Below are 25,416 nucleotides of genomic sequence, written 5' to 3' on the forward strand. Positions count from 1 at the left end.
GATTCCTTCCTGCTTAAAATGCTTGTGGGCGAATGACTCATTGGCCCACAAGCAAGAAGCAGGGAGAAATCAAGAGTTTAGATGGTAAAAAATGCCGAATATTCTAAAAAAACAAATATATAGCACTATATCACATATATTCGTTTTATAGAATATTCTTTCCCCCCCCCCCCCAATTAGTACAGTTATTTCCCTTCGGCATACTCCTCCCTGACAAGCGTCCCTGTCACCATGGGAACGCAAGGTGGTTAGAATATACCATCGGATCTGAGTTTTCACAATCTAACTCAGATCCGATGGTATATTCTAACCACCAGGCGTTGACGCTTGAAGTTAGAATATACCGCCAGGGCGCTGTGATCCATGCAAATTAACCCCTCAGGTGTGAGTTAATTGCGGTGACCACAGCGCCCTGTGCGCCCTCCCCCCCACCTCCCCAGTATTAAAATAATTGGTGGCCAGTGCGCCCCCCCTCCCCAGTATTAAAATAATTGGTGGCCAGTGCGTCCTAACCCCCTCTCCCCCCCAGTATTAAAATCATTGGTGGCAGCGGCCACAGGGTCCCCCTCCCCCCCTGGCAGTGGCCACAGAGTCCCCCTTCTTCGCCCCCCCCCCCCTTCATCATTGGTGGCAGCAGGCAGTTTCACTCAGCAGCATTTACTTACCTGTGGGGCTCTCCTCCTTCTGAGAACTCACAGGTCTATGCGCCACATATGCCTTCAGCAATACGCCGCATAGACCTGTGAGTTCTCAGAAGGAGGAGAGCCCCGCAGGTAAGTAAATGCTGCTGAGTGATTAAATAACCATGGCAGCCAGGACTTCAGTAGCGTTCTGGCTGCCATGGTAACCGATCGAAGCCTGGCCATTACGCTGCCTGCTGCCACCAATGGGGGGGGGGTGACTCTGTTCACCCAGGCAAACGAGGTGTAGAACTGCCTGACACCGCCATGCCCTGCACTTATGGTATGCTGGAGGAGCACTGTAAATTGTCCCTGCAGTGGAGGCTGCGACACGGTTGAAGATCAGGAGGTAGAGGCGGACATTGTCGCAGGACCATCGGCGTGAGAATGTAGAGGCAGAAGCGGCGTTTACCTGGCTAAGTTGCTGGTGTGGCTGGGCAGGAACCACATTTACCCAGTGGGCCATAAAGGACATATATTTTATATAGTTACAGCTACCGACCAATTTGCCCCAAAAAGGCTGTATGACGAACAAATTTCACCAGTGATTGGCTAATCGACGTCATTCGGTTCATACAGAATAAAGTCTACAATCACCTATCAATTTTCCCCATAAAGGCTGTTTCACAAAACAATTTCACCAATGAATGGCTAATCGACGTAAATCGGTACATACAGAAGAAAGTCTACAATCACCCATCAATTTTCCCGTATTCTTTTTCCTATTAATACACTCCAAAAAAATAAATATAACAATCACAATTCACTGCAGAACGGCAAATAGGACGTACGTATCTATCCTATTAATACACCCTGTAAATGGCTGTAGTACAATAAAACTTCACCGCTGAACAGCAATTTTTTTTTTGCCACTAATACACACCAAAAAGGGCTGTAATTTTTTCACTTTAACACAGAACGGCTAATAAGCCGGTTTTCTTTTTCCCCACTAATACACACCAAAAAGGGCTTTAGAACATATCCACAAAACGGCAAATACATATATTTTTTGCCACTAATACACGCCAAAAAGGCCTTTAGAATATATAACTGCACCTCTGAATGGCAATCCTATTTTTCTTTTGCCACTAATACACGACATAAAGGTCTTTAGAACATATAACTGCACCGCTGAACGGCAAATATATTTTTCTTTTTCCACTAATACATGACAAAAAGGTCTTTAGAACATATAACTGCACTGCTGAACTGCAAATATATTTTTTTTTGGCCAAATAATACTTGACAAAAAGGCTTTAGAACATATAACTGCACTGCTGAACTGCAAATATATTTTTCTTTTGCCACTAATACACGGCAAAAAGGGCTTTAGAACATATAACTGCACCACTAAACCTCAAATATATTTTCTTTTGCCACTAATACATGACAAAAAGGACTTTAGAACATATAACTACACCGCTGAACGGCAAATACATTTTTTTTGTGCCACTGATACACGCCAAAAAGGGCTGTAATTTTTGGACTTCACCACACAACGGCTAATAAACCCTTTTTTCCCCACTAATACAAGCCAAAAAAAGAACATATAACTGCACCGCACAAGGGCAAATATGACGTAGAAATATTTCCTCGTAATAAACCCTGTTAATGGCTGTATCAAACAGCACTTGCACCCCAATAACAAGAACGGTTTGCTCGAATTACAGAGCTGTATAATGGCAATTTGGATCCCCAGTCAGTGCAGCAAGGTGTAATAGAATTGTTCCTATTACCCAGGCTGTAACCTCCCCTACTGAACCCTGTTCTACATAAATGATGTGGAATGATTCCTCCCTATCCTTTCCCTACACCTTGAATAATCTTTCCCTGAACTTTTAAATATTTTTTTTTGCATAATGAAGTCTTTCCTAGCACTGTCCCTAGCGCCTGCTGACATCTCTCTCTGCGCTAAGTACCCTGGAAAATGGAAGAATCCAAGATGAGGCTATTTATAGGGCTGTGACATCACAGGGCTGGCTGGCTGCTGATTGGCTGCATGCCTGGCATTATGGGTGATCTTGAGTTCCCTGAGTTCCTTGCTCCATGTCCTCACACGTGCAGCAGCAATTTTAGGAAAAAATGTGATTTGTTACCATGAAGCAAGAGGAAATTCAGATTCGGTGGAAATTTCATTTTTCCTGAAATTCGTATCGAATTCCACTTCGTCAACTTCGATTCGTTCATCTTTAATCATAATATTAAATAAAAACTATTTGCAAGTAACCAGGTCTGGGGTACTGCATGTGCTTTGAGTCATTGTGGGGGCTCTGTTTTTAAAGTCAAGGCCTTGGGTGGTAGTTTATTGAGTTTCAAGGCATTGACTGTCGTGTTACACAATACCTTCATCATTTACTGATTTCTTTCTGTGGAAGATGTATTTCTATGTATTTTTATTTACGAATAGAGAGAACAGATGCCAGGAATACCAGAAAAAGGTGTCAGATATACAGCATTATTTCTATCTCATTGTTTCTTGCATTAGTTTTGTACTTTTATATAGTAGCTTTAAACTTCTGGTAACCCCTCCAAATATTTCATTCCATGCCTTATGGCAGCCTTCAATAGATGATCAGTATAAATTTCTATATTTAGACGTCTTTTCTAACACTCCTATCTACCCTCAGCTCAAAGTAATGGTGTTGTGTTTCATACTTATTTGCTCTCCTGTATTGTTTCCATAGTCTAACAGTACACTATGAGGATTAGCTCATGGAATGTTAAGAGGTTGCAAATGAAAGTATTAATACATCAAAAACGCTTAAATGTAGATGTAGCCTTATTACAGGTTGTGCACCTGCAGGTGGAGGACTTATCAGGAATACAATATCTCTGGGATGGGGAGGGATATGGCTCCCCTGCTATCAACAAAAATGGAGGAGAGAAAGAGAATGTAGGTGTGTGGAGTATTGCAGACCAGGCAATGTCACTCTGGGTGTCTGGGAAAGATATTCAAATTAGCTTTCCTAAACCTGTCTGACGCCAACAAATGTAAGATGTGCTAAATTTCTCCTGTCTATTTAATCCAGTAAGTTTTTGGTGGTTGCCTCTAGGGATGAGCGAATCAACTTCGGATGAAACATCTGAAGTCAATTTGCATAAAATTTGTTCCAATACTGTATGGAGCAGGAGCTCCGTACAATATTAGTATGTATTTCTCCGATGAGCCGAAGTTATTACTTCGCGAATTCTCGTTAGACTTTGCGTAATAACTTCATAAATTAATTTGTACTGTAAAAAAAACATTTCCTAACTCAGGTTCGGTTCCAAGTGGAACTTTGGAACCGAACCCAAGTTCAAGAAATGTTTTTTTACACTACAAATTAATTTATGAAGTTATTACGCGAAGTCTTGCGAGACTTCGCAAAGTAATAACTTCGGCTCATCGGAGCCAATACATTCTAATACTTAACGGAGCATCTGCTCCGTACAGTATTGGAACGAAGTTTTATATGAAACGACTTCAAATGTTTCATCCGAAGTCGATTTGCTCATCCCTATTTGCCTCAAACTGTTCAATCAGATCTTTTTAATGATTTTTTTTTAATCTATTGTTGTGCTTGCATCTCCACATAATGCTTCTCTAGAAAAGAGACATGCCAGCTAGTCTTCTTTCCAAAAGAAAAGGAAAGCTGTCTCATACCAGGAAATATAAGAGGAAGATACAGATAGGTTGAATGCAGTGGGCTCGTGGGGTTAACCTACTGGGTACAACCTGTTCTTAGTCCTACCCAAGACCGCCAAAAACCCTTTAAATGCTTATACTTGGAGTAGCCTGGCCCCTAATTTAATTTGAATAAAGGTGGCCTCGTATGTATATTATGTAAAAAAAGTTGAGTGGTTGAACTCACAATTCGGGTTATAATAGATATAAAAATCAGATATTTTAAAATCCAGGAATCATAATGTAAGCAAAATAGGATTTAACTCACTTCACAAGTGGGGTGGTTATCCGGATAAACTCAAGACACCAGAGAACCATAAACCCCCCTGGCCTGGATAGCCTCTAGATGGTTAGAAGATGAAGGCAGCCAACACCAATCAGGGCTTCTGTTTAAGTTATTTATTAGTAGTCAAATCCGTCTCAAAGCGTTTCGGAGCTTCTTTCTGGGTAACTACCTTTTAACAGAGCTGAGCAAAGAAATTTTGCTTGGTTAGCTGAGAGGCCTTGTTTGGAGTATTATTTTGTTTTATGGAGGGTGCAGAGTATGCATGAGGAGTATCGTAAGCCAGGCAATGTTCCTCTGGATTTCTGGATAAATATATAAAAATTAGCACATCAGATAGGCTTAGGAAAGCTATATTGCCAAGTAACCCAGAGTAGCATATGAGTCTCGCTCTTGCCAAACAAATCTGGGTTTGTTAGAATCCAAACTTTTTGGGCTATTCGGGACGAATTCCAAACCAGTAGAATTGATTCATTCATCCTTACAACATCTATGTCCCAAATGTAGATCAGAAGTTTTTCTTAGTCTCTGTTTGTGACAGAGTTTTATTGGATACTCTCACCGCCAAATTATGAGGAGGGGATTTTAATTCAGTGATGTCCCTCCTGGAAGATAGACAGGTTAATATCATCTTTCAATTGAGACAGATTAAGAAACCTTCTATGCTGGCAGAGTTTGCCCTAATATTATCCCTCACAGATAGTTGGAGACTTCATAATCTAAATGGCTGTGAATATACTCATTTTTGTCATCCACATGAGTCCTGGTCATGAATTAAATATTTGTTCATGTTCTCTCCTCTAATATGGGCCATTGCTTCTATGGTGGTTCAAGGTACCACTGTTCCATGCGTCCTGGCCTCGGCTACTTGTGGGTGTGAATTATTGACAATGTGTTTTATATCTCTCCTCAATTCAATATTGTGTGAGTTAATGTTCCTTGCTCTTATGTGTGCATGTGACATAGTAATTATTATTTTTTGGCCATTAAAAGGTATCAAGCCACCACAACTCTTATTTTGTATTTCTTAATAAGAGCACAGAATTAGTTTGTTATAGTTATGTAATGTTTAATGGGAATTAGTTGGATACTTTATGGTTTTAATGTAGATTACAGAGTTATTATACTTTGAATTTTTTTTTCTATTTTTCTACTTTTAGCTTTTTTAAATAATTTTAGGCAATTTTTCTTATAAATATCGTATGGATATTTAATTATATAGCTGTGTGCCCATATTTACCCTCCTGCTGGGGGGTGTAGACCTCCTCCTCCTCCTCTGGCTGCGATGGTCCTACATCAGAGGAGGGTCCAGACTGCACCTCCTCTGCCTGCTCCTCCAACTGTTCCTCCTCACCCGTTGCGACCACCTTCTTTGATTTTCTGTGTCTCACAGAAAGAAAGGGAACCCCTGTAATCACAGAATGTTAAGAATTTAGACAAACAACTCATAAATCATAACAAAGGTAAATATAAAAAAAATTCCTATATGGAAGGATCTGCATGGGATTCTGATTATCCACACGGTGGATTTGCCTCATTTTGGGGTTATATAACATGCCAAAACCAGTTTTACAGATGGGTAAAACTAGCCTCAGTTAAAAGGTAGGATGACGTAACAGGGGTTATTTGATGGTATTATGTTGGGTATATTAATTTTTTGGGCTGTCATCGTTATACTGTCTGCCCAGCCGCATTTTTAATATCTGCTGTCCCTCTTCACTCCCTGTTGATTTTGTTGCCAATCTTACCTTTCATATAGCAGTTAATTAGTGGTTTATGAGGTTAATTTACTGGGTGGGGTGTGTGTGTGTGTATATATATATATATATATATATATATTGTAGAAAGGCACAAGGGACTATAATAGATGGAAGATATGTGTCACCGAGGATCCTGGCCTCGGTGCAGTAGGAGCCACTAGTGCATATGTCCGCAGCAGTTTTTTTCTTTAAGTGTCGGCTGGAGTAAACCGATCACTGCTGCCTGTTGATTGTTTGTGTGCCAACAATAAAGGACACTTGTTGTATTGTTGCTCGGGTATTTGTTCATAGTAATTTTATATTAAATAACAGTGACTTTAACAATGGCCGGCCGTTTAACAGTGACTTTCACAGTGACCGCCCCTTAAAGGGACACTGACAGGCCAAATCAGCATATATAGTTATATATATGACATTACAGGTCTTATACAGTCTATTAAAAGCATCTAAGTATCCCCCCTGTCCACCTTATAAATACCGAAATATAAAGTTTTATAACCTGCTTGTCCGGTCACCAATCTGCCCAAGGAGCGGCGTTTCATGTCAAAATGCGCCCAGCCAGCCGCTCCCAACTGCCGTTCTGAAGCCCCGCCCAGCTCATCAATATTCACTTCGCTGGGCGGCGGCTACAACTCTCCCCAGTCACGATCCTGCGCATGGGCAATTGAATCCTCCTGGCATCGTTCATGTCTTATCTTCTGCGCCTGCGCCCCGCTGTGGTTACATCGTTTTGAGATGTGAGTGAGCAGCGCTCTGAAGCGCTGCTCTGAACAGTGCATGGCGCATGCGCATGAGGCAGAGGCTGCAGCTGCCTCGAAGACGCAGGCTTGGTGTGTACACAGGCGCGATGTAACCACGGCGGGGCGCAGGCGCAGAAGATTAGACATGAACGATGCCAGGAGGATTAAATTGCCCATGCGCAGGATCGTGACTGGGGAGAGTTGTAGCCGCCGCCCAGTGAAGTGAATATTGATGAGCTGGGCAGGGCTTCAGAACGGCAGTTGGGAGCGGCTGGCTGGGCGCATTTTGACATGAAACGCCGCCCTTTGGGCAGATTGGTGATGAGACAGGCAGGTTATAAAACTTTATATTTCGGTATTTATAAGGTGGACAGGGGGGATATTTAGATGCTTTTAATAGACTGTATAAGACCTGTAATGTCATATATATAACTATATATGCTGATTTGGCCTGTCAGTGTCCCTTTAAACAATGACTGACGGTGACCGCCCCTTTAACAGTGAGTTTCACGGTGACCGGCCCTTTAACAGTGAGTTTCACGGTGACCGGCCCTTTAACTGTGAACTCCACAGCGCCCGTCAGTTGGCAGTTAGGATTTAAGTTAAAGGCTGACAGGCTTGTATTGGCTAATGCAGGTCATTTTTTTTTTAAATCTCGGGAACTGTACGTCCTAGAGAGCTGAGACCCACGCAAAATTTCATTCCAGGTAGCAAGGGATGTGTATACCAAGATTCATTGAATTTGATGGTTGCGTTTTTGAGGAACATGCATAAATACATACATACATACATACGTATATATATATATTCTTGGATCCCATGCAAATTACGTGGGGGAAGTATTTAATGGTCGGGGATTTTGACCGGAATACTAAATGATGTTTGCAGTTTATGTAGATATAAACAAAAAGACCTATATATATATTTATGTGTGTAAAACGTATGAAATCATCCAGTGACATCATACATCAGTACCGCGCTGTGTGTATAACAATATATATACAATCTCAGCGAGGTAGAGATGTATGATGTCACCGGAAGATTTTGTACATGTCACACCGGGTATTAAGTAATCATTTGAAAAGGGATGAAATACGGATGTAGTAGAGTTAACACACATGCTTTATGAGACGTGTTATGTAAACTTAATGCAATTAAATGCGTTACGCTATTTTTTTAAATGGCTTTTGTTTTAAGATTACGTGATGAATTCATAAATTTGAGAGGTTGTGTGTTATCCCAACTACATCTGTACGGATTAGCAGCATTACTGAATATATACATTACTGAGTGTTGTAGAGAGAGATACAAAATCCATGTAAGCATTGTACCTGGGCGTAATCGCCGACTATATTCGTTGACAAGATCAGGGTGTAGGCGCTTAAGGTCGCAAAACTTCTTTTGTAGGGCTTCCTTCTTGTGCCTTTTTCCATGTTTTAAATACAGTTCGGTCCAGACAGACATTATGATCCGTTCTATTTCTTTGTGTGTGGTATAAATTGCATTGCAGGAAAACGGACGTGCTATGTGCATGTGATAGATATTTATCTGTTGTCCATGCATACACGCTACTGACCTAGTGCTGCGAAGTAACAAGAATACTTAGTGCACCAATCTGTAATATCTACTATTGGGGAGGGAGGAAAAAAAACTGAAAAAAAACAAAAAAAAAAACGTATCAATGTAGTTCTTATTGGCGTACACAAATATTTATACCTTGTTCGAATGTTGCAAAATATTGTTCTGGCATGCATGCAATGTGTAATAAAATACAATGCTGTAATACAATATTACTTACAGTGAGAATAACTTCTTCTTCCTCCTCAATAAAGGTTTTTCGCACCATTTTATCTGTACGATTTTATTTTTGGAAGACTGCCAATCCACTAGTAACCATAACCAAAGCAAAACCGAAACCAGGTCATGTGACACGATTACGTCATACTATCGCGTCCTCACACGATCATTCATAACGTTCCCGATTTTTGGCTAAAAATCGGGAATTCGAATATAAAGATTGATTCCACCCTACTTCTTTCTATATAGCGAATATACAAAAAAAAAAAATTGTTATTTAGAATATTCTTTTTTTTTTTTTTTCAACCAGTACAGTTGTTCGGCATACTCCTCCCCGACAAGCGTCCCCGTCACCTTGGGAACGACTGTGGGTTAGAATATACCATCGGATCTGAGTTTTCACGATCGCAGGGAAAACTCAGATCCAATGGTATATTCTAACCGACAGCCGTTCCCATGGTGACTGGGACGCTTGTCGGGGAGGAGTATGCGGAAGTGAAATAACAGTACACATCAAAAAAAAAAAAAAAAAAGATTATTCAAAATAACGAATATATTCGATATATTGCTATAACTTAGTTTTTTAGAATATTCGTAATATTCGTAATATTCTAAAAAACAAAGTTATAGCAATATAGCAAATATTCGTAAAAATACACAAATAGACTGTAAGTTAGCAAATATAGTGCTATAGTAATTTTTTATAGTACAATTTTTTTTATTTTCTGAACTTCAGATTTGGGAAAAATTGACACTATTAAAAAAAATACTATAGCACTATATTAGCTAAATTGCAGTCTATTTGTGTATTTTAAGAATATTCGCTATATTGCTATAACTTCGTTTTTTAGAATATTCGTAATATTCGTAATATTCTAAAAAACGAAGTTATAGCAATATAGCAAATATTCGTAAAAATACACAAATAGACTGTAAGTTAGCAAATATAGTGCTATAGTAATTTTTTATAGTACAATTTTTTTTATTTTCTGAACTTCAGATTTGGGAAAAATTGACACTATTAAAAAAAATACTATAGCACTATATTAGCTAAATTGCAGTCTATTTGTGTATTTTAAGAATATTCGCTATATTGCTATAACTTCGTTTTTTAGAATATTCGTAATATTCTAAAAAACGAAGTTATAGCAATATAGCGAATATTCGTAAAATACACATATTAGCCATAGCTATAGCCAACCAATAGGAAAGTTTGCCTTACAGTTAAAAGAAAATCGCAATACGCAAATAATTAAATTGCATATTATTCGCGATAAATGGAATAATGACGAATATTCGATTTCAACGAATATAAAATGAATATTCAATCGAATATTCGCGAAATATCGCGAAATCTAAATATGGCACCTCCCACTCATCACTACTAATCAAGTGTGTACCTCCACTGCTCTGAAATTAATAGAAGCTGTAAAATCTCTATACATTGCACTCTCCCAGTGGTAGCTGTGGGAAGATGCCATGGATTTATTTAAGGAAGCAGGAGTTGTTCAGTGCTAGAACTCCTCTCACTACGTTCCTATAGCAGTGGCATGGGCTAACTCCATGGTGAATACGCATTTGTGATCAGAATATTTTGCACATTGATGTCAAAAATACTGTAAGTGTCAGAGTATGAGATTTTCTGGGTTATCAAAGGAATGTTATTCTTATATTAGAAAAAAGTATGTTCTCCATAGAAACTAAGAGGAATATTAGTAAGATATACACCTAACTGACAGCATCAACCTGCTTTACATTGCAGCTCTCTAAGAAGTACGGACCGGTGTACACCATTCAATTAGGAGTGGAGAAAGCCGTTGTACTGTGCGGATACGAGGCAGTGAAAGACGCCCTTGTCAATCATGCAGACATATTTTTGGGAAGAGCAAAAGTGCCTATTTTTGAGGAAATATCAAAAGGACATGGTAAGGATAATATTAACATTGATTGGTGGACTGGTTAATTTCCTTGTTGATTTCAGTTCTTAAAAGTTGTCCAATTGATTGTGGGTCCCCAAAGACAGCTGATCACAGGGTGATCACATTTCAGATGCTCTATCAAAATCTTATTATAATTTCTACTTCTGGTCCTGATTTAGGAACCTCCATCCCCTACTCTATATGGACAATCTACTCAATTCGGATATATAACAAGTGTTTTGTTGATACCATAAATCCCAAACATGATGATACTCCTTATAACAGTATATGTTGAATGGGCCCATCCGTGTGGTGACTGGTTTCCCATTCATCTAATCTCGCTCAGTGCAGGTCAATTGTAAAGCACCAAAGGATATTCATTGGGGCAGCTATGTCCAGGAAAAACAGACAGCCACCACCTTTAGTGGTAATCATCTACCACCAGTATACCCCCAATGCATGTTTTAGGTACTGCTGATAATAGGTTTAATCTGGGGTTAACAAACAACCACCACCTACAGTATCAGTGATGATCATTAGTGTTGGGCGAGCATGCTCGGCCGAACACTAGTTCGGCTTGAGCATCGCGATGCTTGGCCCATTGCGGTGTATGGCCGAATACCGCGTGTGCTTGAGCGCAATGCTCGAGTCTCCTCCCCGCACATTTGTTGGCTGCTACGCGGCCAATAAATGTGCAGGTAAGTACTTCCATTCACTGTAATGTCATAGCCATGTTGGTTACTGGCATTACAGTGATTGGCTGGCCGATACGCGTCATCCGGTGCTATATAGCACCCGATGACACGTGTTCGGCTCAGTATTAGTCAGGGAGAGCTGGAGAGCAGAAAGGAGAGATAGTGTAGGGATTGAAATAGCAATATTTTAGTTTTTATACATGTTAGAGACTTAAAATTCCTTTTAAAGACTATTGTGTGTGGCAGCAATATATATTTTTAGTGCAACCTGCGCTAAATTGCTAAAACTTGTTAAAGACTCAAAAGTCCTTTTAAGGACTAAAGTTGTATCTGGCAGCAAAATATATTTTTAGTACAACCTGCGCCAAATAGCTTGCAATTGTTTGGCTGCTGCAGTGTCACATCTGTGACAGGTCTCAGAAGGACTGAAAGATTATCTACGCATTAGTGATCTGACAGCCTCTTTTGGTTTCACTTTGTCTGTGTGTTGACCTTTAGCTCGCCCTATTTAGTCTGACTTTACCCATCACTCCTTGCTTGGGATAGCTTAATTTGGTTTTGGAAGAGCTGGAGTGTGGTTCTTGTTGGAGTCCTGTTCATCCATCATCCTCAGAAGTTAAGTGTTCCGCTTGTTGTGTTTTGTATCTCCCCCCCCCCCCCCCCCCCGGTTGTTTACAAGGCCTCAGTGAGACGCTAGTTCCTTCACCAGGGAAAGAACAGGTGGTCTCTGCCCTTTCATTATCTTTAGGGCATCCAAGGGTCACTAGGATTTTCTAGGTTCCTGTGAATGGGTATCTCTTCCATCGAGAGGTGCCCATACGGATAGGAGTTAGGGCCAGGAGCAGGGTTTTATAGGTGGTGACCATTTTCCTTCCCTAGCGGTGAGGCCTAGTGCCTTCTTGTTGTCTTTTGGTGTTCTCCCCTACTACATCCGTGACATGCAGACAGCGACATTATTTGCGCTACATCTCCTGTCTAACGTGTGCACAGCCTAAAAATATCTGTGACATCCAGTGTACTTTTTGCGTAGACGGTCTCCGCTGCAGACAGTTACATTACCTGTGCTACATCTCCTGTATAACGTTTGCGTATCCGAAATATCAGTGACATTCAGTGTAATTTTTTTCGCTGCTGGTGACAGCGACATTATCTGCACTACATCTCCTGTGTACCGTGTGCGCAGCCTAAAAATATCTGTGACATCCAGTGTGCTTTTTCTGGAGACGGTGTCCGCTGCAGACAGTTATATTACCTGCGCTACATCTCCTGTATAATGTTTGCCCATCTTAAATATCGGTGACATTAATTCAGTGTAATTTTTTTATTAGCCGGTGGGGACAGTGACATTACTTGCGCTATACCTTCCGTTTAACGTGTGAGCTAGTGTTGAGCAAGAATATTCGAAAAGAAAATTTTTATCTCGAATATCGCCACTTCGAGAATTCGCTAATATTTTGAATATAGCGCTATATATTTGTTATATTGAATATTCGTCATTCTCTTCCTTCTGAATACATGATTCCTCCCTGCTTCTTGCTTGTGGGCCAATGAGTCATTGGCCCACAAGCAACTTAAGCAGGGAGGAATCATGACTTCAGATGGAAAAAAAATAAAGAATATTCTAAAAAACTAACATATAGCACTATATTTAATATAGGGCTATATATTCGTATTTTAGAATATTCGTCATTTTTTTCATCTGAACACATGATTCCACATGAGTCATTGGCCCACAAGCAAGAGCCAGGGAGGAATCATGTGTTCAGATGAAAAAAATGACGAATATTCTAAAAACGAATATGTAGCACTATATTCACGCCTGTATTGATAGCTTATTATTCGCATATTACGAGATCATTACCTTGCCGATTTTCGAGTAAAAAAAAAAAAGAATGTAGAATATAACGAATATTTGAATTTGCGAATATTCGACGAATATTCTACAAAATATTCGCGAAATATCACGAATTCGAATATGACCCCTGCCGCTCATCACTAGTGTGCGCATCCTAAAAATACCTGTGACATTCTGTGTACTTTATTTGAGCATACACTTACAAAACCTGCGCTACTGTACGTGTGACATACTTATCAGCATATATACCATTCAATATGCTCAAGGCGAGCAGTAAGGGACGGGGAAGTGGCCGTGCTGCTCTCACTACCAGAGCTTTGAGACGTTCTCACAGCTCTGTTTCTCCACCCCTGTGATGATGTCACTACTAGAGCTTGGAGGAGTTCTCACTGCTCTGTTTCTCCGCCCCTGTGATGAGCTCTTTACTTTCTGTTTCCTTCCTCCCAGCTGTTCCTCCTGCGTTTGATTTCCCTGCCTTTAAATCACCCCTCCTCCTTTTGTAGTGTGTGGATTATATTTCTCATTTGAGTTGTAGCTCTTGCTTGAGTATCTTCCCTTGTATGCTATCCTTTCACTGGACCTGTGTTCTGCTGCAGCAAGTACTCCGGTTATTGCCAGCCTGTCTTTGGATCCGTCTTCACTGCGGCTGCAGCTCCTTCAGCTAAGTGTGCAGACATTGTAGTGTATCTGTGTGTTTTCTGACTGGATCCGAGGCGACCACGGTTCCCTCCATATACTGAGATGGGCACCGGTGGCCGTGCCCCTTCCACTATTGTAGGGGTTACAGTGGTCATCAGTCTTAGGTACGCGGGCATGCCTCGTTCCACCATTTGGATCCGGGCATGGGCTTAGCAGCATAGGGAGAGCTTTGAGGGTCTGACAGGGGTCACCCTTTATCCTCCCTAGTTTGGGTCCGGTCAGTAGCTCTATTTTCTGTGCATGCTCTTGTTGCTCACATACAGCCGTGACAGCTGCTGATGGTGCATGCAGAGGCCATGGCCCTGGGCGCAGTGAAACTGTGCCTGCTGCCAGAGCACAAGAAACACACTCATCCACAATACCTAGCTTCATGTCCCAGTTTGCAGGGCGGCACCGGACACCACTCTCCAAGTCACACCAGTGCGACCAGGTGGTCGGTTGGATTGCAGCAGATAATGCTTCCAGTCGGGATTTTGTGTATAGAGCTGAGGACATGGGTTGCTAGATGGCCACTAGCACATCCGCAATACCCAGTCCCCATAGCTCTGTGTGCTTTTATTGTGTAAAAAAATTGATTTGATACATATGCAAATTAACCTGAGATGAGTCCTGTCCCTTAGATGAGTCTCCTGTACGTGAGATGCGTCAGGGACAGGACTCATTTCAGGTTAATTTGCATATGTATCAAATCGTTTTTTTTTACCCAATTAAAGCACACAGAGCTATGGGGACTGGGTATTGCAATTGCCAGCTCACTGACTGTTGTGCGACTTGAGCACGTGCTGGAACTCAACGTTCCACATGTTGGCCAGGCTTTGTGAACAGCAGAGGGCAGTAGTGGAATACCATCTGCAACATGGTCGTCACCTTTCCAGTCAGCTTCCGCTATTCACAAGCATTAAGTGGGCATTAATGTCTGACCTCTGTGAGGTTTTACGCAACTTTGAGGAATCAACACAGATGGTGAGCAGCGATAACGCTATTATCAGCGTAACCATCCCACTTGTGTGTCTACTCAAACACTCGCTGCTCACAATTTAGGTGGACGCTTTGCATGTGGAAGAGGTGGAAATGGGGGAATAAAGTACACAGGGTGCCAGACCACCCAGAGTTCGTCTTCTCAGCGCAAATTGGATGATGAGGAGCAGGAGACGGTTGTCTCCGCTATAGAGGGTAGTTTTCCATGTCAATATCTAAATTTAAAATAGAGCTCCTCAACCATTTGTATTTTGTGAGCTGTATTCTACTTTCAGCTTTAGTAGGAGCCACAGACAATTCAAAAATAGAAGAGAGAAGTGCACAAATTTGCTGATAAATATTTTTGTCTGAACTTTAACTCTAGTATTATACCATCCAAATTGTCACTGTTTGATGGTAAATCTAGCATAGGTCTGCAATAATGTTCCATGGTAAGCCACACAGGAGGGGGTAGAGAGCCAAATGTGGCTCCCGAGCCACTGATTGGGAACCACTGATTTAAACAAAATTATAAAATCCTGCAGTTTTCACACTAATAATAGGCTGACACTTCTTGATCTGTACAGATCATTTTACTGTAGTTATCTGCTTATCTGTCACTTACTTGCCTGTAATGATATCACCTCTGTGTATAGAAAAGACAGGATCCACTGTTCACAGTAGGTGAATGTCAAAGCTTATCTATTCTTTCCTTGTACAATGACTTCTGCACAGGGCATAGAGAATGCCTAGAAAGCTCTCCCTTAGAAGTCAATAGGGTCCCCTCCAGACCATTGTGTCTAAGGCCCATGGGGCTGCCATAAAGCAAATGCCTTAATGCTTTCTAAATGCTGTTAAGTACATCTCAGGCAAGATGGCTTCTCCCATAATCATAACTTGCAATTAGAAAATAAAAACTGATTAGAAAAAAGTCCATGTACGCAGGGGCGTAGCTATAGGGGGTGCAGAGGTAGCAGTCGCTACTGGGCCCAGGAGCCTGAGGGGCCCAAAGACCCTTGCGGTGCATAAGAAGACACTGGTATTATAGAAAGTGCATGCTGGTCAAGTTACACCTCTGGCTGGAGGTAAGGGGTACGGTCAAAAATGTGTTATGGGGAGGAGGTGGGGGGGGAGTAGTGTGCCGTTTCAATTTTGCCTCAGGCAGCAGAAACGCTATGTGCTTCCCTGCCCCTGGCCACAAATCACTGAGGGAAGGGGGGCCCAAGCTGAACTCTTGTACCGGGGGCCCATGAGCATTTAGCTACGCCCCTGGATGTACGGATATCTTGTTTTAACTTGCAGATACAATTTTGGTGACACATTTTCTTTAAACAGTTAGTCAAGTATAGAAGGAAGTTCAATGCAGTGAGACAGCTTATATGAAATATTCAATAAGCTACTGGCAACCTGTATCTAACAATTAGACAAACATAGACCTTAATCATCTTCAAACAGTAAAATAAACACAGCTAGGGTATACACCATTAATGGCAGGCTCTTCAGTCTTCTAACAGACTGACTCAGCACATGACTTTACTGCAGTCGCTTTGTGTACAATATTGTTGACTTCACAACCTTTAAATAGCTGTACCACCTTGAATAAATGAACACCACACCTTAGACTGCATAGCATGAGTTCACCTGATCCATCAGTGGATCCTATAACTTCATGGCTTCAAGAACTACTTTCAGATGGTGCTCCCCAGAGCGTTTAAGCAACACATGATAAACCGCTGAGTTCATTTTGTAGATAAGATAGAAGGGGAGGAGAGAGACATAGGAGAAGGACAGAAAATGATCAGGGTGCCTGGTTCAGGACCAGGGTGTCTAACTGACTTCTGTTCCATCATTCGAAAAGGCATCACTAGTTTGCAGCCAATGACCTCTCTCCTCATTGCGCTGCTCAGGGCTGAACACCTGGACATGGACAGGGAGCTTGACGTGCATGCTATGTCACCATGTTACATGCATCCTGGAGTCATTCCTCATGTGTAAATGTTTTGACTTGTCTTATCCAGTCCATTGTTTAAATCCTGTTTAAAGCCCCATCCGTGTTTAGGAGCTTTTTGGCATTGTTTGTGCAATCGGTTATATGCTTTATATCTTAATGTACCAGATAAGGGAGTTTTAACACATTGCTGTCTAAAAATAATAAACTAGGTGCTTCCTACACTACAGGACTGTGTCGATTTTGATTACTGAAAGAAAATTGTAGCGCCATCATACTAAAATGCCCCAGTCGGAACGTGGGCCAGATGTGAAAGGTCCAATGCTTCTGTGGCAGATGTCTTCATCCTGGGAAGACTTTAGTTAGTTAATCATGGCAGATTTTATTTATCTGAGAAAGTTTTTAATTATATGATCTGTAGAGAGTTTTGAATGAACAATCATTGACTAGAAAATGTTAGTGGCCATCTTGTATGTCTGTAATTTTTCCCTTTTGTCCTCAGGAGTTATTTTTTCTCACGATGAGAACTGGAGAGTGATGAGACGATTCGCTCTGTTAACTCTTAGAGATTTTGGAATGGGGAAAGAAGCCATTGAAAGCAAGATTTCTGAAGAAAGTGATTTTTTGGTAAAGAAGTTAAAATCTCACAGAGGTTAGTGTATGGTTTCATCATACTTTATCATGTGTATTGCATTTTAAATTAAAATTACAGTTACAAGAATTATTAGGAATAATTAATGTTGGACTGGAGTGCAATGGGCCCGCCAAAAGAGATGATTCTAAAGGTCCACATTAATCTTCTAATTGCTTGGAAACCTATCAATGATGTTCCCCGTGGTTACTTTCAAATCGGGTTGTGTTCTGTTTTTATCATGGACCTTGTTATGGCTGGTTTCTGTTATTACTAATTTCATGAAAATTGTATGATTCTTTGGTCTACTATTCCCAATTAGTAATTGCCAATTAATATATTTACTAATTATGGATCTATCAACGTGAGTCAACTTGATAGAGATGTTGTTCTAGTTGTATTCACACTCAAGACCAAAACACTTTTTAGTGATTCAATGGTTTGCATTATTGCCTTGTAGCACTGGGGTTTTTATATCTAATCTGACCAGGGCCACCTCTGTATGAGGTCTGTATGCTGTCCATAATAGGATTGTCCAAAATTAGAAAAAAACTTTCACTTGAATGGAGCTCAGCTGCAATCCATATAAGACTGGTTCAGGTCCTTTTTTCTAACCAGGAACAACAACTTAAAGTTAGAGTTGAGTTCCTTAATCAGCCTCCATGCTTTTTGATTTTCTACAAAATATAGTATGAATGGACCCCTACTGCAACAGATCCTTACAATATATAGGACTGTTCTAGTAAAGGTGAAACTATAACACTAGGTAATAAAACCACATCCTTCACCCCAATGTACATTCAGAACATTTTTTCTTTAAGGGGTTCAATCACTAAAACTACCTTTTCACTAATGATCCTACATTTCTGCAAAGGGGTGTCCATTCAGTTCATCTCCATTTAGTCACTCCACTAGTCTATTATGGCAGAGGAACAGGCTACTGGAATTACAGTGTCCAGCATCGCTGGACACCGCTAGGCACCACTGGATCCCCATTCACTATAATGAGATCTGGTGGGTTTCTGGCATAACTGGACTTCTGGAATGCCTAATCAGAGATGCGAACCTACTCTTAGAAACACGAATCAGCCTGTGCTGCCATCCATCTATTAAGGTTTTACTAATCACATTAAAGATATGATGGCATATCCGATTATGGTTTCGCTAAAGTAAGTCATCAATGTATATTAGGTGGAAGTGAGACCACAGTCAGAGATGTACAGTAACTTGAAGCTCAAGGGCCATCCACCTAGCAATTGCCATTTATAATGTGGTGTCTTCATACATGGCAGAGGGACAACTGGGCCCCCTCTGGCACCAGGGCCTGGGTTTTTCTCATTACCCCCGTTAGCTACACTCCTTCCCCTATTGTAGATCGACATATCAGCAGTCATGGCCTTTCGGTTAGTGGCAAACCCTGTCTAGATTTTTTTGGAGGCTCTATATAATGGCCACTTACTCCATAAGCTAGCACATGATATTACGTTTGAGATACATGTGGAGATAATTCAAACACTTAAAAAATCGAATTCACTGTATACATTTTGAACCTTGTCTTCTCATTGTATTTCCAGGAGAGCCTTTGATAACACCATGATTATAAACGCAGCTGTAGCCAACATTATAATCTCCATCTTACTGAGTAAACGATTTGATTATGAAGATCCTGCACTTCTGAAGCTTTTAAAAGATCATTAATGAAAATATCAATTAGTTGGAAGTCCAATGGCTATGGTGAGCTCTGCCCAACTCCATATTATATTTTTATAGAGGTTTTCTGGGAAATTGATGGACTGTCCTCAAGATAGTCCTTCAATTTGAAATTGATTTGGGCCTTAGGCTCTCTAATAGTCAACAGAAAGAAGGGGTCACTGTGCTTTTGGAAGAATTGCATCCAGCTTTGAGTTCTCAGTACAGTGCCATCCTTGTCTATGTGGATGCATATGGTACTGTAGCTACAAATGCAGACATACAGACCCCATCTTCTGCTGAATAGTGGATTTTCCGGGGATCAACCCCCCCACAGATGACACATTTATGGCTATATTAGTTTAACTTACTTATTCTCCTCTCGCCATCCATAGACATAGAGATGACATTAGATTCTATTGAATTTCTAATTAACCACTTTGTGTCATCCACCATACATTTACTGTGCTGGAATACGGCACTTATGTTCCAAATGGCAAATGTACAGCATATTAGTGAGGGGTATAAGAGTATGCCCACAGTAATTACCCACAGGAGACCAGCTGGTTGACAGCTGTCCCCTGCTGCTATAATTACTTTGATCTTGGCTTATAAACCACTTAGATGTTAGAGAATGCAATACAAAAGTGATTGAAAATGGACTTCATTTAGGCTACTTTCACATCTGTGTTGTGTTGCTGGATTCGTCATGGATCAGCAAAAACGCTTGCATCATAATACAACCGGCTGCATCCGTTATGAACAAATCTGGTTGTATTATCTTTAAAATAGCCATGACGTTTTCTTTTGTGTCCAAGAAAATGCATCCGGCACCATTGACTTACATTGTGTTTTTTATGCTGGATCCGTCTTGCTCCGCATCCCATGACACACTCAAAAATGCTGCTTGCAGACATTTTTCTGTCCGGCATGGAAACGCAATGAAACAGAACAGAATGCATTCTGGTGACTCCGTTCCTTTCAGTTCAGTTTTGTCCCATTGACAATGACATGGGGACAAAACTGAAGCATTTTCCTCCAGTACTGAGATTCTATGACGGCTAGCCACCATGCCAGGCAGATGTTAGGTTGACATCTAAGTATGACACACATCAGTGTCCGTGATGACATTTGTGATAAGATGAAGGATCTGTGTTGGGTCCATATGTCCATTTTTGCCCTCCATGTTTAATTTCTATTCCCACAGGCCCTCCTAGGCTAAAAATTAACTTCCAGATCATATCCTACCAACGGTCAGTGAAAATCACTGCCAGAAACAGAAATGCCATCATGTCAGTGCTTTTCATGAACCCATTTATTTCAATTAGCATTTTAGTCCGTATCATGGACCAAAATGGTGCATGCCTCTGCGTTTTTTTCCGCACATTAGTGATTTTTCCAGTGACCAAATAATCACTGATGTGTGAATAAACACATTCAAATCATTAGGTACTTGTGCTGTCCATAGAGATCACAGACAGCCCATGTCTGTCATTCACTGACATGTAAACAAGGCCTAAGAAAAGCTTCCTTTCAGGCTATGCCTTAGCCAATCGTTGCCTGTAAGTTTCTCAATGACAGGCAACAATGCATTGTAATACAGAAATAAAAGTATCTAAAAAATTAAATAAAGTGTAGTATAATAAAGTTGAAGAAATCCTTTTTTTTGCATTTAGCACCCCCCCCCCCCCCAGAAAACTAAAAAAAAATGCATTTAATTATATAACTTGTCACCAGTCTTCTTGAATGTTAATTGAGATATGAAAACAGAAACATGCAAAATGTTAAAAAATGCACAATGTCCTCAAAATTGGCTGTGTCCTTAAGGGTTTAATCCAAAATTTGGTAATTTAGAATGAACAAACAAAATGAAAAATTAACGTGGTCATAAAAGGCAGAGAAGTGCTCAAAACCCCATATGCTGTAAAGCATATATATAATTGGGAGAGCAAATCCTGCACATGTGATCCATTGCTAACGGCAACCCCCAGCAAAACTGCATATGGTGGAGGATGCCGGCAGCGGACCACATGTACCACAGAGACATCCTACACTAGATAGTAAAATGGTGCACTACAATGGAAAATGCAATTGACAATATATGGCTAAACCCTCACACTGATGTTAAAATGAGACTTTCTCCAATATATTCTTATATCAAAAACATACTGGAGCCTGCACACCTAGTCAAGGTCTCTAAAAGTGGCACTTGAAAGTGGTTACTTAAGCTGGTGATAGGTGGGACTCACAGCCTCCTCCCTCCTCCCACCGTATGTGTGATTTCATGCTGGAGGTAACTGGGAGCTTCTGGCTATGAGTCGGACTCTAAGCCACTATCCGTAATTGCTCATATGGCATAGATAGATTAGCGTTAGGTCCCGTGCCACTTGGAGAGACATTGACGGGGTGAGCAGGCTCCGGTATGTTCTTGATATGAGAATATATTGGCGAAAGTCTCATTTTAACATCAGTGTGAGGGATTAACACTATATTGTTAATTGCATTTTCCATTGTTGGTGCAACCATTTTCTATTGTAAATGTCTAATTTAGAATGAAACAAAAACTTTCAAAAATCTTAAAACATTTAGACCCCACAGTAACAACAGAATGCTCCTGAAGAACATAGTGTTTGGACGATATAACAAAAAACTGACTCTTCAATAAGTATATTACATACTGCACATTGGCGGCGGGGGAATTTATTTATGTCTGTATGTTGGTTTTCTGGCATAAAAAGGTTGTGTCACGATCAATGTGGGAGGAAAACTCCACACTGAACACAGGAGAGAAGGGGAACAGTAACTGGGCCTGGAAACTAGGGAAGAAACAGGTCACCTCCTAAACAACCCTAATCCGGGCCCTAACTACCTATCAATATAAATAGACCCTAAAGGTAGGAATATTCATATGCAGGATACTTAGGCCTTTATATCCCTATTCGGCCCAGTAAAAGGTTAGGACCAGAGACAACCCATTCCTCCCCAGATGGATGAATGGAAGTCTCTGTCTCAGGCCCAGATACAAACAACAGGGAATATAACAAAAATCCATGGCAGAAAAATCTGTAGCAGATTACGAGCTGAATGCATGTCATTTTTGGTGGTAGATTTCTAATTTGATGGTGGGTTTAGAGAATTATTACAAGCATTTTAGAAGAGTATTTGGTTAAGGATTTGGAACAATATTTAGAAGAGGATTTTACCAGCATTTTTCCTTATCCCAGCCCTTGGTTGGGATATTAATCCAGAAGTTTTTTTGGTGGTAAAAAAGGATTTGAAAAACAGCGCAATGATGTCTTTACGGCCTATTTTCTTTCACGGATGTGCCCTACCTCAGGTGACAGTTGGCTGACCTAGTACAGGCCTTTAGTAGTGGTAGTAGTGCTGGTACCCTACCCCAAACCCTCCGATGGAAAAATGATGCTTTCCGCGACGGAGTGCAAAACTGATTTTATTAGTATGAATATACCCCCTGGCCCATCTGGGACATTGATGGCATATCACTAGAATATGCCATCAGTGTCAGATAGGATTGGGTCCCACCTCTGGGGCCATTGAAGTGAAGGAGCGCATTACACATTACGTACATTAGAAGCTTGCTATCTCACTGGTCATCACTGTGGAAGCAGTTGCTTGGCTATTTTATGAAGTCCCATAGCAGTGAATGGACAGCTCACCGCCCAAGTGCAGCTACCTCTCTATTCACCTATATGGGACTGCTGAAAATGCAGAGCCATTGCTTGGCTATGTTTGGAACTCATAGAGGTGAACAGAGGGTGGACGCATATGCACAGCTGTTCTCTGTTCACTTTGGGGGTCCTGTTCTGGAGATTGGGCAAGTCCCAGAGGTGGGACCAGCACCTATTTGACATTGATGGTATATGCTAGCGATATGCCATCAGTGTCCCAGAAGGTAATACCTCTTTAAGCTTTCTTCACTTTTTCTACTGCCATTCATCAATGTTTTTTCTATTACAGCTGTATAATGCCTATCCATCACTGATACACTGGTGTTCAAGAATTCATACATTAGTGATGAGGAATATAAATGCACAGCATGAGTTTGTTCGTGAAACCTTCACCAAACAGAAGAAAATACTGGATGTTAATGACCAGAGGAACCTTATTGACGCATTCCTGGTGAAACAACAAGAGGTACTGAAACGCTGGTACAGATGTAGTAAAGGTGGCTTTGCAATTTATCTCAACTAATGTTGATATTACAATGTGCAGTCTGTTTGTTTGTTTTTTTGCATAGGACTACTGCTAAACATCCTAGATAATCTTTAGGAAATGCAAAGGTAGTAGTGGCACCTGGGTCCTGATGGCTGAGGGGGCCGGCCCAGTAGTTCCCCTTAGTTTTAGGAGGGTGGCTTGTAACAGATTTCCGATAAGATCCTAGGAAATTTAAGGTACTCTTCAGTAAGTGATCATAGTGCACAGAAAACATCTGTCCCTCCGCTATAATTTTATTCTGTTTCTTTTCAAAAAACATGTTCTAAGTTTCCAAATACCAGACATAAAGATAAAGCACGTTTTGTTTTTGTTTTATATTCCACTTTTTACTGTATGATAACATCTGCATTGGCGCCTCCATCACAGATCATGTCATTTTTGATGAGGAAAAATAGTACCTCCTAGAAAGGAGGAAGTAGAATTCTTATAAAAGGTTTCTACATTGTTTTATGACATATCGTAAGGACATTGTTGTCAGAAAACCAATGCTGTGAACTTTTGCTCTGCATGTAATATATATATATTTTTAACTTTCTAGGAAAAAACGAATTCTAAATTATACTTCACTAATGAAAACCTAGAGGTGCTTGTGACGGACCTCTTTGCCGCTGGCATGGACACAACCTCAACCACTCTTAGATGGGGTCTTCTTCTGATGATGAAATATCCAGAAATCCAAAGTGAGAATGCTGATTGTGTATATGTTCCCCTACTATACCGTAGACATATGCTACATCACACAGTACTGTGTGTCCACCAGTTTCTGGTAAACTATGCCCTTGTACACCAGAAACTGGAGTAAAAAATGTAGGTGCAAGTGCACCACCCTCACCAATTTCTGAAAAAGGCATGTGGTGGGGCCTGGTGTGGGCAGGGTCATCGATCCTAGCCGGAGTAGATTTCAATCTAGGCACATGGACTTCCAGAGGATGCACTTAATTTATCACATAAATTAAGTGCATCCTCTGGCAGTGCAGAAAATATGAATGATTTTATGTTGGCGGATTGTGTCCTCTGCTTAGCTCATATTATCTCTACTCTGTTGCAGAACTATATGGGTTCTCTCCTTGCTGTATGTGCTGCTGTCCAGCTGATGACTAGTGAACTCCCCTATATATGTTGAGCTTCTTGTTTCACACATTGCCTGATCTACAGGTCCAGTGTGGTTCTTCTAGAGCTATAAATTGTTTGCTCCTGTGTACAGGCCACTGCTGGATTCCTGGACTTTGATTCTTGCTGCCTGCCCTGACCTCAGCCTGTATCTTGACCGTGGGTATTACATGACCCCCTGGTGCCTCACATTGGTGTCTATGATCCTTGTGGGTCAGCAGCCTATCACTCCTGGTGGTTGGTACAATGGATCTACATCCACAGACTGTAAAAAAAATACTATCATGAAACACCAGTGTTTGACACATGGCCACCAAACTCTTTTCAAATAGAAGCTTGTAATCTTCTGCTAGTATCTGGATTTAAACTCTTGTGTACTACATTCATCATGTTTGTCTCCTGTTTTTTTTTCACCTTATGTGCGGACTATTCTTTTACTCGTTCTTCTGATAGGTCTGATAATAGTGTGCCAGCACTAGAATTCTGTCATGAGCTTCACAGATGTATCCTGGGTCTCTAGAAGCCAAAAATATCATACTTTGCGTTGGGCTCTGATGAATACCTACGGGTAGCATTAGTTTCATACTACCCAGACAGGTTTCAGAAGGCTTTGGGTTCACTGGTGGTTGTCTGGACATTCATTGTAGTTCTCCCCAACACCCACAGTTGTCAGTAGGCAAGAGTGTTTCCAGAAAAGGATAATGGCCTTGCAGTCATATGGACTTCAGGAAAAATCAGGGCATCTTCATACAA

At 40.9% G+C, this 25,416-nt stretch overlaps 1 pseudogene; it reads left to right on the forward strand.

The window, feature by feature from the left end:
- Window positions 1-25,416, forward strand: part of LOC120997263 — a 51,127-nt pseudogene that overhangs the window by 17,058 nt on the left and 8,653 nt on the right.

Source organism: Bufo bufo, chromosome 4, assembly GCF_905171765.1.
Source record: "Bufo bufo chromosome 4, aBufBuf1.1, whole genome shotgun sequence".
Taxonomy (NCBI): domain Eukaryota; kingdom Metazoa; phylum Chordata; class Amphibia; order Anura; family Bufonidae; genus Bufo; species Bufo bufo.